At 38.2% G+C, this 13,085-nt stretch overlaps 1 protein-coding gene across 12 annotated transcripts in view; it reads right to left on the bottom strand.

Moving 5' to 3' along the window:
* Positions 1–13,085, bottom strand: part of NPAS3 (neuronal PAS domain protein 3) — a 966,848-nt gene that overhangs the window by 758,851 nt on the left and 194,912 nt on the right. The window lies entirely within an intron of this gene.

The following is a 13,085-nucleotide window of genomic DNA, read 5'->3' as shown; positions in this document are numbered from 1 at the left end:
CATCTATGTGAATAAGGATCTGGTCATTCATTAACCCTAAAATGGATGTCGCTTCACCAGATCCCAATAAATTATAAAAACATGACCACAAAATGTTAGGAAACCAAACTTAGCTGTGTATATAATAGAGAAATAGTATGGCCAAGCTGGTTTTATACCAGAAGTGCAATGCTAGAAAAATCTTTAAAAATAATTGGCAACATTAATAGGTTAAGGTGAAAAATCAGATGATACCAATTCATGCAAAAAAATCACTTGATAAAATTCCAAAAAGTCCATAATTAAAAAAACAAAGGAAACCCAAAATATTTCTTAGCACATGCAAAATAAAGGGACTTTCTTCTCTTGATAAGGGGTATCTGTGAAAAAGCTATAGCAAAATCCTTCTTGGTGACAGAAAGGGACACATAAACCAGAGACTACATCAGCCTGAGACCAAAAGAACTAGATGGTGCCTGGCTACAACCAATGACTGCCCTGACAGGGAACACAACACAGAACCCCTGAGGGAGCAGGAGAGCAGTGGGATGCAGACCCCAAATTCTCGTAAGACCAGACTTAATGGTCTGACTGAGACTAGAAGGACCCTGGTGGTCATGGCCCCAGACCTTCTGTTGGCCCAGGACAGGAACCATTCCCGAAGCCAACTCTTCAGACGTGGATTGGACTGGGCAATGGGTTGGAGAGGGATGCTGGTGAGGAGTGAGCTTCTTCGATCAGGTGGACACTTGAGACTAGGTTGGCATCTCCTCCCTGGAAGGGAGATTCGAGGGTGGAGGGGGTTAGAAGCTGACGAAAAGAACATGAAAAGAGAGAGCGGAGGGAGACAGCGGGCTTTCTCATGAGGGGGAGAGTAATTGGGAGTGTGTAGCAAGGTATATATGGGTTTTTGTGTGAGAGACTGACTTGATTTGTAAACTTCCACTTAAAGCACAATAAAAATTATTTTTTAAAAAACTCTTCTTTGTGCTTAAATATCGGAATAATTACATTTATGAGAAATAAGACAAGCAAAAATTAAACTAGGCATTCACAGAGAATATGATATTTATAGAGGAAATCCCAAGGACTCTGCCCTAGAATAATTTAATTAGAATTACCAAAAAAAAAAAAAAAAGTACAACAATAAACGCAAAACTGAGGATACCTTAGGAGAGGCAAGGGGATGGAAATGAAATTAGAGGAAGTCCAGGAAGCTTCAACAGTACTGCTAATGTTCTACTCCTTAAACTGGGTATTGAATTCAAAGGTGCATATTTTATTATGTCCCTGATAGCTTGCATGTTGGGTGCTATCAAGTTGGTTTCAACTCATAATGACCCTATAGGACAGAGTGGAACTGCCCCATGGGGTTTCCAAGGGGCTGCTGGTGGATTCAAACTGCCAACCTTTTGGTTAGCAGCTGCTAGAGATTTTAACCACTACACCACCAGGGCTCTAGCTTATACATATTACATGCATTTTTATAATCCACAAGCATTTTGCAACTTTAAAACATTCAAGCTACATGTTGATGTACATGTCCCCAACCATGGGAGCTTCAACAGTGTTGGGAACAAGTCTTATCTTTAGTAGTAAGTGAAATTTTGCACATAGGAGGTGCTCAGCATGTATTTGTTGAGCTCCAGTACAATGTAAAGTGAAGAGCAACCTGCCAAGTAAAACAAAGGCCATGAGTTGCCTGAATCTTTACACCTGCTTTTCCTTCTGTTTGAATAGTCTGCTACCCTTTCCTCCCATCCCAACATCCCATCCTTCATTTCTCCATATTGATGCCTCTTGCTCCAGGAAAAAGAAGCCCTGGTTGCACAATGCTTAAGTACTTGGCTGCTAACCGAAAGGTCAGTGATTTGAACCTACCAGTGGTTCCATGAGAGAAAAGATCTGGTGATCTGTTCCTATAAAGATTATAGCCTAGGAAACCCTATGGGGAAGTTCTACTCTATCGTACAGGGTTGCTATGAGTCGGAATCAACTGGATGGCACACGACATCAGCTCTAGGAAATCATTCCAGGGCCAGTCCACCTCCACCCCCTTCTGGATGGAGCCACTCATTTTGGACTGCTATAACACCCTGACCTTCTCCATCATATCCACAACCCTGTGTTTTCATTAGACCAATGATTCACAAAGTGTGTTCCCCAAACCACATATATCACCACCACTGGATTTGATAAAATACAGATTCTGACCACTCCAGCCCACCAACACACACAGCTAATAGGAGTCACTTCAGGATAATATATGGGGACTTACATTTTTCACATCTCTAGGGCATACAGCTGAAGCTAAATGCTGACTCTTCTTGTGACCTTTTTCCAACTTGCTAGCAATACCAATTGCCATTTGTGTTCAATGTCCTTATAAAGCATGTTACACAAATTAGTGATAATCTGAATAAGGGATGTTACCCCAAAGAATCCCTTATGTTCTTTAATATACATTTTTCATCAAAAGTAAAAACCCAACTACCTATTAACATTAGTATTTTTAAGTAGCTAAGCAGTTTGTGATCTTCTTAAGGGATTTGATTCTCTAAGGATTTGTATTTCTAATTCCTACTTCCAGTTGTTGCCATAAAAGTCCCACAAACATTTTATACCCTGGGTTTGAGCATGTCCAGGGCTTTTGGTATACAAAACAGAAAGCAGCTGAACTATGTTTCACAGACATTTGTTTTTCCCCATTTAAGGAGAAGCACAGTTGAAACCTTTAAAGGATTTCAATGAAAGAAATACTCAATTCTCTATCAAGTTCAGTGAAGACCCTTGTCACTCAAAAATCCTACCTTTTGTCATACAGTGATCACCCTTTTAATGTCTATTTGCTATTACTGCCTCAAAATCCTTAATATCTGATTTAATAGAATTTTCAGGAGAAAACACATGTTCTATTTCCCATAAGGCTACTCCTCTGTACTTAATAGTTAAATCATGTTTCATACATGGCCCACTTCCGTTTCTCGTAAAAATTATTTGTTAATGAACTTAATTCATTTGTTCATTAAAGTCATTAATTAAATTCATTCCATCATAAATTCATTAAATACTTGTTAAGCATCCATTACACGCCAAGCACAGTGCTGGGCACAGGCAGGTCAAAGAAGAAAGGTAAAGTCCCTCCTCTCAAGAAGCCAGTATTTTGTACCATTCACTCTTAGGAGACCACAATAGAGGGTCCCAGAGACAGCGGGAGAAAAATGTAGATCAATAAATCAAATTCATAACAAAAAGACCACAGGTACTGGCCTGATGGAGACTGGGGGAACCCCCAAGACTATGGCTCTGACACCTCTCTGACGTGGAACTGCAGCCATTCCTGGACACCACCTTCTAGCCATTTAATAGACAGGCCTACAAAATAAATAATACTCACAGAGAACCTACTCCGTAGCACACTTAGACGAGACCAGGAGGGCAACATATGCCCAAAAGCATAAAGGCAGGAAGTGGTAGGAAAACCAAAGAAAAGGAAACGGGAAAGCCAGGGCGGAAATGGGAAAAGGGCTGACACAGTGTGGAGACTGAAACCAATCCCATGGAGTGCTCTGTGTACAGTTTGTTGAATGGGAAACTAACTTGCTCTGTAAATTTTCACATAAAACACAAAATATTTTTTTTAAAAAAGCTATTATTTTAGTGGAAGAAATTGCATATTCTCTTTTCTGTTCTTTAAATACGTCTCCCTTCTTTCCTCTTCCTCCTGTCAGTGTTTTCCTACAGTAGTTCTTCGGCCATGTGAACTAGTTCTATTTGAAGTTTGCTTTGAATTGTTTGTATTCCTATCAGCTTCTTAAGGTATCTTCCTTACCATGGGTTCTGAAAGGCAGTCGTAACTTCAATAACTTCACTTCTTTATGTTCTACAACTCATCATGGCCCTCTTCTTCTTGTAACATCTTCTCTTCCTTTCTATAATTAATTACTGTTTCAACACCTTCCTTGCTTTACACTGCATTATAAAATTTGCTTAACAGGCAGTGTCTTCCCTCTTCTTTAAACACTTGGTCTCAAAATATTCTCATCCTACCAATTTCTCTGCTATGTTAAGGTTTTTCTTCAAACATTAGTATTCAGATGGCTTTCTGTTTTGATGTGGATATATATATTTATCAATCTTATCTTTATATTTTATATCCAATAAAAAAAAAGTTATTTCTTGGTAATAATAATAGTATTAACATTGAGTACTTACTACACACCAAGTATTGTTCTAAATGCTTTGGTCTAATGGTATTTAACTTAATCCTTACAATCTTTAGAGATAAGCAGCATTATGAGCCCCATTTTATAAATGGGGAAACTGAGGCACAGATTGATCATGTGACTTGCTCAAGGTTACTCAGTTAAAGGCAAAGCCGGGAGTTGAACCCAAGTGATCTGGCTTCAGTTTCTCCCTTCCCTTATCCACTAAACTATGCTGCCTCTACAAAGTAGAAGTAAAGACTTGCCTTTTGTTATTCCAGGTACCACAAGAAAATCTTTTAGCCCCAAACATCTACCCTAATGGTATTACGGGAAAAGTTTCAACAAGTAGTCTAGTTTCCCCAAGAAATATACATAATCTTTTCCCTATAGAACTTCATAAGAAAACATTGCCAGCATTATGGATTTTATCATATTAATTGATCCACTCAAGTTTTCAAAGAAAGAAAATTAACAGCAGACTATATTACAAACAATGTCTCTTTCTCGCACTTAATTTGTTATTTGTTATCAGTTTTTAAGCTTACCATTATTTCTCCAGAAATGGATGGTTTTCTGTTTTCTTGCAGTCTATAAATTATGGCAGGAACCCTAGTGGCACACTGGTTAAGTACTCGGTTGCAAACTGAAAGGTCAACAGTTCAAACTCATCAGCTGCTCCAGAGAAGAAAGATGCGGCAGTCTGCTTCCATAAAGATTTATAGCCTTAGAAACCCAATGGCGTAGTTCTACTCCGTCATATTGGGTCCCTATGAGTCGGAATCCACTCAATGGCAACGTGTATAAATTATGAGGAAATTATATGTAACTCCTCCCTCCCTCTGACTGTCTTTTATAGTTGTCCAGGCTGGACACATTTGTTTCGTGCTGCCTTCTGCTTCCTCTCCACTACCACATATTGGCTTTGATTTGTGCCCCCGCCTGAGACCCACCCGTTCAGCAAATGTTTATTAATCACCATGCATGTGCCATGCCAAATGCTAAATACCCTGGACAGTTTAAAGAAATAAATACCCAGTTTTACCAGCCTCCCCAGCCAAGTAATGAAAGTTACCCACATAAGCCTTCTACGATAAAAAGCAGTATGTGATCACTTGCTGACTTTTTCAGGAAACTGTTTCTCAACAGTAAATGAGCCTTCAAAAGGTTTTATTCTTGGTCTTCTCTGCCCTAGTCTTCATTTCTTCTGTCGACTCTTACTCATCTCAATGTTTTTTTAAAAATTGTATTTCAGATCTACCAAGCTTGTCATAAGCATGAGACCAGTAGACAATTAAGCATCTGAGCTCCTTCCTAATGTAAAGAGTAAGATAGGTTATATCTAGGAGGATCAGAACATCACATGGAGAACTATAAAGACCACAAAATCCTTAAAACCTTTGCCAAATATTATGATAACAGCATTATTGAAATGAAAACCCTAATCCCAGTAACCTCTGTCATTGATGTTAGGTGCCATCGAGTCAGTTCCAACTCACAGCAAACCCACGCACAACAGATGGAAACACTGCCCAGTTCTCCACCATCCGCACAATTGTAGCAATGTTTGAGCCACTGTGCTGATCCATCTCATTGAGGTCATCTTCTTTTTTGCTGACCTTCTACTTTACCAAGCATGATGACCTCCTTCCAGGGACTGGTCCTTCCTGATAATATGTCCTTTGATTTGCAAAATACAAATTAAAAGTAAGAGCTTTTGAATTAAGTAGCAATTATAAATGTCATAGAGTCCCTGAGTGGTACAAATGGTTAATGTACTCCACTACCAACCAAAAGGTTGGAGGTTTGAGTCCACCCAGATGCACCTTAGAAGAAAGACCTGGCAATCTACTTCTGAAAAATCAGCCATTAAAAACCTTACAGAATACAGTTCTACTCTGACACACATGTGGAAATCTACTTGATGGCATATGAAAATCTTACTTATAAAAGTAAAATACAATGCTTTAAGGCTGTATGTTGTTTCAAAGACAAACTTTCAATCCTCGATTGAACATCAAAGCAATGGCTGATAAATTCTCAACCTCTAATAAGGATGATTTAAATATAATCAAATCCTTGGATAACATTTGTAGTTCACCCTTGGTTTTCTCAAGTGTACCAGTTTCTCTCCAACTGGGTAATCGCACTTCAGTAACTTCCCAATTCAGGCACTTTTCTTTTTTCATACCTCACCTCATACGTGGCCTTCCACTATACTTCCTGTTTTCAGAGTATCTGACATGACTCAGAAAAGGAAAGTATTTTTCTTTACAAAGGTTTGGCAGAGACAGGGTACATCGATTCCCCCTGAAGTCACAATTAGAAGTTCTGATGGTTAAAAAGGAAAATGTGTCTACTTAAGAGCATTTGACCCTCATCTATTCATTCAACAAGCACTGACTAAGTATCTGTTATGGGCTGGGTACTTTCCTAGGTTCTGAGAATACACTGATTAATTGGTAAGGGTGTTGTCTTGAAGGAGCAATCCGTCTAGTTGGGGAGACAGGCTTGTGAGTACAATATGGTATCATGAATGCTATATCAGAGGTCTGCATAAATACTACAGTCATCCAATGGGGAAGGGAAGCTAATTCTGCCTGTCTCTAAATGGATGCTTCATCTAAAAAGACACAGGAACTGGCTCTTCAAGTACGAGTTAAGTTTGTTAGGTTAGGAAAAGGGGAATATTCCCAGAAGACAGGACAATATACACAACAAGGGCATGGAGTACAAAGAACAGGATGTGTTCTGGGCATGGTGAGTCACTGGGTATGATTTTGAATCAGGGTACAAAGGACAGACTGTTGAGAGTTGAGGATGAAAAGGTACATTGGGCCAATAAGCAAAAAGGGAGCCGTTAAAACATTTCAGATAGCGGAATGCCTAGTCAACCTGTATTTCTGAAGGGAGAAAACAATGAAGATGAGGAGATCATTAGGATACAGGGGTTTTGTGAGTTCAAAATGCAGAAGTCAGAAGAATGAAAAGAGGGCAAAGGTATTCTACTACTAACCCAGTGCTGTCGAGTCGATCCCGACTACTAGCCAGTCCTATAAAAGGTGATGAAACCATACTTTCCTTTCACAATAATCTTAAATGTAGCTTTATCTCTTATTTTTTTGATCATAGCCCAGTGTTTCTCAAACTCAATATGCCTCTGAATTGCCTGGGGATCTTGTTAAAATGCAGATTCTTATTCCTTATGTCTTGGGGGTAGGGGGGCGACAAATTTCTTCATTTCTAACAAGCTCCAAGGTGATGTCAATGCTACTTGGTCCATGGCCACACTTGGGTAGCAAGGTCATAATGAGTAAGGCTGCTGACTTAAAAAAAAAAAAAATGACTTCGTAATGAAAACTGAATACTTCCACTGTTGACTATGCAGATACACGGAACCATTGTGTTTGTCTTCCCGTACCCCCTAAGAAGTGACACCAAACACTTGCTAAGAATTTGCTGTGAAAGGCAAGACACTCCCAAAACAAAAACCAAACCCATTGCCGTTGAGTCGATTCCGACTCATAACAACCCTATAGGACAGGGCAGAACATCCCCATTGGGTTTTCAAGGGGCAGCTGGTGCTGACCTTTACATTAGCAGCCAAACATTTAACCATAATAACAGGTGTGGTACCTTCAATGCCCAGACAAAGCTTAACAGTTGCTATTTAAAATCTCTAAATTTATTCTAGTAATTACATCAAAGTTCATTTTCATATTTATGTGGCCATTTATAATAGAAAAAATATCTGAAAGGTTTAAGGTGGTATGCTCCTAGCAGAGATATTTAATAACTGCCACTGAAATGGGCTCACTATGAGTTGTACTCCACTTGACAGACACTTTTTTCTTTCTTTCTTTTTTTAATTGAAGTAGAAAGGAAGCAGCCCTGGTGGTGCAGTTGTTAATGGCTTCACTGCTAAGCAACAAGTTGGTGGTTTGAATCCACTAGCTGCTGTGAGGGAGAAAGATGTGCATCCATTAAGTCCACTTCCATGAAGATTACAGCCTTGGAAATTACATGGGGCAGTTCAGCTCTATTCTACAGGGTCCTATGAGTCAGAATGGACTCGACAGCAATGTTTTTTTTTTTTTTTTTGGTTAGTGAAGTATGGTAGTTTTAATGTTAAGTTGCTTAGTTACTGCCAAGAAAATATGGCATGACGCAGAAGTCCCTCATTTATTTATCATTTAAAATTTTCTATTTTGACCCTCTAACTAGAGCAGAACCATCTGTAAGGATGATGTCTCTATAGTTCTCTGAAACAGTCAACATCACATGCCCAAAATGTAATGGAGGGAGGAAGATGTGAACAATGTATCTTGATTCAGAATACTTTACTACCTTTCAAAGAGAGGAACTTTACCTGGATTTCAAGTTTTCTTTTCATTATTTTCCTGCTGCACTGGGACACAGATGGTGTGAGGTAATTTTATGCACTCCATCTAAAAGCATCAGTTCCCCTTTTCATTGACCAATCCATACTGCTTCACACAAAGGAGACATATTGGTGATTTATCTGGTGTAGTACAAATCAAGGCTAAACAAAAGCAATTCATTCCAAATCAGGACCTAGTCCTGAGCTGGAGAAACTGAGATGTCCCTTGATTGTTGCAAAAGCAATCACCATTTTTCTATCTGTCTTCCTCCTTCCTCCACAAAAAATAGTGGAAAAGAAGTATCAAAAGAGCCGTGGAAGTGAGAAGTTATACAGCAGCAAGCATTTCTGTCTCATTTATCATTTGATCTAAAACTCCTTTAAGAAAGTCACAGCAGTGAAAAGAAATCAAATCTTTTAAAAATATATAAAGTAATAAGCTTATTTAAACTTGCAAAATTTTATCCTTATCTAAAATGTATTTGCCACATTTTCACATAATTTATTTGCAACTGAACAATTTAAGTAATCTTAAAAGATACCAACTGCTTGGCTGAAACTTGTGAAGTTTTCCCAGTACATAATAGTGCTTTACTAAGATGTTTCGGAACATAAAAAGCAAAATCAATGCTGGGGAAAAAAATGTTCTTTTTGTTCTAGGTTCTGTGTTTGGAAAATATTGCCATGTAGCATTTACGGTAACAGCTGTACGGTTAAACTTTAGGCACAAACTGAACTGCAGAGGATCTGCTGCATAAATAAAATCCCCATGGCAACTAAATGTGCTACTAGATAACAGAGAAAAAAGGATTTATGTGTTTGCTGAGCTGTCTTGCCCTAAAGGAATTCTCCAGGCAAACGCAGGCCACCTGCCACATGTTATATTAAGCTCAGCCTTCTGGACTTATTTTCAAATCCACAGCAAAAAGGTCCAACTACTTTTATTTGAAAGTTTCATTGTTCTTTATTCCCAGCCCCTCTAAAAACAAACAATTCATTTTTCAACTTGCCTGCTATATTTTGCCCTGGATACAAAAGCTAATTAATGAATTTGTTTGTGCTCCTAAACATTTTATTGATCTTAGAGAAACAACAAGCATATGTATGACAAAGTTCTGGGTTTTTTTTTTTTTTTAACGTGTAGAATTTGCAGATTTGTAAAGTTAACAAACTAAAACATACAACTTGCCTTCTCCAATATAGGATAGGCTGTGTGGAGGCAGTATAGAGGTTTACCAGTGAGTTTCAAACTTTCAAACAGGATGGGAGAAAGGGTGAGGTTAATACTTTCTGTGAGGTTAATATTTAAGATGTTACTTTATTCCTGAAAGGCATAAAGGATTCCATTGTGGATCAAATTCTGTCCCCAAAAAATGTGCGTCAACATGGCTAGTCCATGATTCTCAGTATTGTGTGACTGTCCACCATTTTGTTGTCTAATGTGATTTTCCTATGTGCTGTAAATCCTACCTCTATGATGTTAATGAGGCAGGACTCAATCTACAATATTTGGTTGTGTCTTAAGTCAATTTCTTTTTATATTTAAAAGAAGCATAGAGACATGGGAAGCTCATACCGTCAAGAAACAAGAGCCAGAAGAATAGTGTGTCCTTTGAACTTGGTGTCCCTATGCTGAGAAGCTCCTCAGCCAGGGAAGACTGATGACAAGGACCTTCTGCCCAGAGCCAACAGAGAGAAAAAAGGCTTCCCCCGGAGCTGACACCCTGAATTCGGACTTTTAGCTTCCTAGACTGTGATAGAATAAGTTCCTCTTTATTAAAGCATTCACTTGTGTATCTCTGTTACAGCAGCACTAGATAATTAAGTTATCTAGATAACTAAGACAGTGGTATTAAGTCAACTTAAAAATAATTACTTGAAAAGATTTTTTTTTCTTTTAAGTACATTTTCCTACCTCCAATGCCCATCATATATAAAACAGTACTGTTTAACTCAGATACTTCATAACTCTGCATGTTTTTAATGTTCTAAAGTTGAAGTGTTTTTGACTTTATGAAAATAGAATGTGACACACCCTATTTGAACTGAGATAGAAAAATTCATTACATAGGAGTCACTCAACATAATTCCCTACAAAGAAATAGGGAACTGGACTAGAAATTCCCTGACGCAAATTTCAGGTCTAACTCTGACATAGACGTTGGCCTCAATGAAACAATGCTGTTCTGTCCATTCAGAGTTCTTACCTGTAAACAGTCATACGTCACTATTATCTACCCCTCAATCCCGCCTAAATTGTAGGTATACTGAGAGAATAAATTAGGCTAATTCTGCATTGGTTCACATGAACGTGAAGGAGAAAAATGAGTCAGCTGACACAGAAGTACCAAGGAAGATTTTGCCATTAAATAACCAATTTGCTGCTTTCACTAACAACTAGTGACATGTATTGATTATGACAGAAGTTATTTTCAGGTATTTAATGATATTAGTGGAAATATTAAGACTCTGGTGGCACAGTGGTTAAACACTCAGCTGCTCACTAACAGTTGGTAGTTCGAGCCCACTAACGGCTCCTTGGGAGAAAGATGTGGCATTCTGCTTCCATAAAGATTTAAAGCCATGGAAATCCAATGGGGCAGTTCTCTCTGTCTTATAAGGTTGCTATGAATCAGAATCAACTCAACAGCAATGGGTTTGGGGTTCTACTAAATAAAGGATACAACTTATATAAATTTCAATAGGATATTCTTTGTCCTTTCTCAGAAATCTATGGCCTTTTACAGGTAGATTTCTGCACGGTCATCTAAGGAATGAGCAAGTCTTCAGAAAGCTGTTGATTTTTGCAAAATACAAATTTGGGCTACTCTATAACACAGCCAAACCTAAACCACCACAGTACAGCAGTAACTCAAAGAAATTCCATTAATACCAAACTCTTTGGCTTATACAACTCTTACCCTCCCAGCTAATGTAAACTTTTCAACAGCAAAGTTATTTCTCTGTCATGACAGTAGATATTTACTAGAAATAGCAATTGATCCTTTCAATAGAGGCAGAGTCCTCAGGAATGCTTCACAGTAGTCAAGTGTGAAGTCAGTCTAGGCTCTCAGTTTTTTACTGTAACCCTCTTAAAAAAAAAAAATTAGACCAGTCAAAAACCCTCAGGCCTTGGACCTGCTTTACCTTCACATTACAACTGCAACAGAACAATAATGTTGTAATACTAATAAACTGGAGAGGAATGTGCATTATACATATACATATATATGCACACATACACATATGTGATGGAGTTCCAGCTAACAAAATATGAGCAGAAGTGCTGTGTGCTACTTGCAGGCCTGGCCCACTGTAAGCTCCCCCAGGTGCTCCTGCTTTCTCTTTCACCTTCTAGCAGACTGGGAAGGTGACTCTGGAAGCCTGGCCCACATTCCCACAGGTTGGGTTCCGGAATGTCCAGCAGTAACATACATACTGAAGAATTCTAAAAATAAGATACTGTGCAAAACTACTGAAGTTTTAGGGGTTTTAAAGCAGCAGACATGGACTTAACATAATATTTATCTTGGTGGTGTGTTGTAAGTGATACAAAATGAAGAATTCATAAGCAGCCCATCAATGAAATAAATTTAGGGGGAAGTTATATATACACTTTTGTTTAATTTTATGTAAATGTGTGTGCATATGTATACACATATGTATAGACACATACAGATGTATATACACACACACATATATATGTAAACCCATTGCCGTTGAGTTGATTCTGATTCATGGTGACCCCATGCATGTCAAAGTAGAACTGTGTTCCATAGGGTTTTCAATGGCTGGTATTTTGGGAGCAGATCACTGGGCCTTTCTTTCCTGGGTGGTACCCCTGGGTGGACTTGAATTTTCCAAACTTTCAGTTAGCAGCACAGTATATTAACTGTTTGTACCATCCAGGGACTCCATACACACACACACACATGCACACATATGCACATATACATGTGTGTACACATATATACACACATGCATGTGTGTATGTGTGTATACATACATGCATACCTGTGTGTATGTATGCACATGTGTATATATGTATGTATACATATGTATTCATACAAAGAAGTAAGGTTTTAGAAATATGGTTATTTAAATGTGATTCCAATTTGAACCACAATGTATGCCCATCTTAAAGTTATTGGGAAATAATGTAAATTAATACACACAATTCCTAACAAGAGTTAAACCTTGTTATAAAATAAAGGGTAGCCTCACAAAGAGCAGAATACAGCATGTACTGTTTACTTTCCGAATTAACAAAATATGTAGAGAGATGCTCAAACGAGAAACAACCTCTTCACAATTCAACTGGGAAACTGCTCTTACTGAGTAGAGCGGCATTTTGAGCGATCAAAGGACAAATTTTTTAATGTATTTCTTCCAGAAACCCACCTAAAAACACCTCAGTAGTTTACACTAGATTTTTGACTTTTTTGTAGAAAAATAGTAATTTGGATGCAGTTCCCATTTGTGTATTGCAGCTAATAGATATTGAGCCATGACTACTGAAG

This window comes from Elephas maximus, chromosome 10, assembly GCF_024166365.1.
Source record: "Elephas maximus indicus isolate mEleMax1 chromosome 10, mEleMax1 primary haplotype, whole genome shotgun sequence".
NCBI lineage: Eukaryota > Metazoa > Chordata > Mammalia > Proboscidea > Elephantidae > Elephas > Elephas maximus.
The sequence above is the reverse complement of the archived record's forward strand: the minus strand, read 5'-3'. Positions and strand labels throughout refer to the sequence as shown.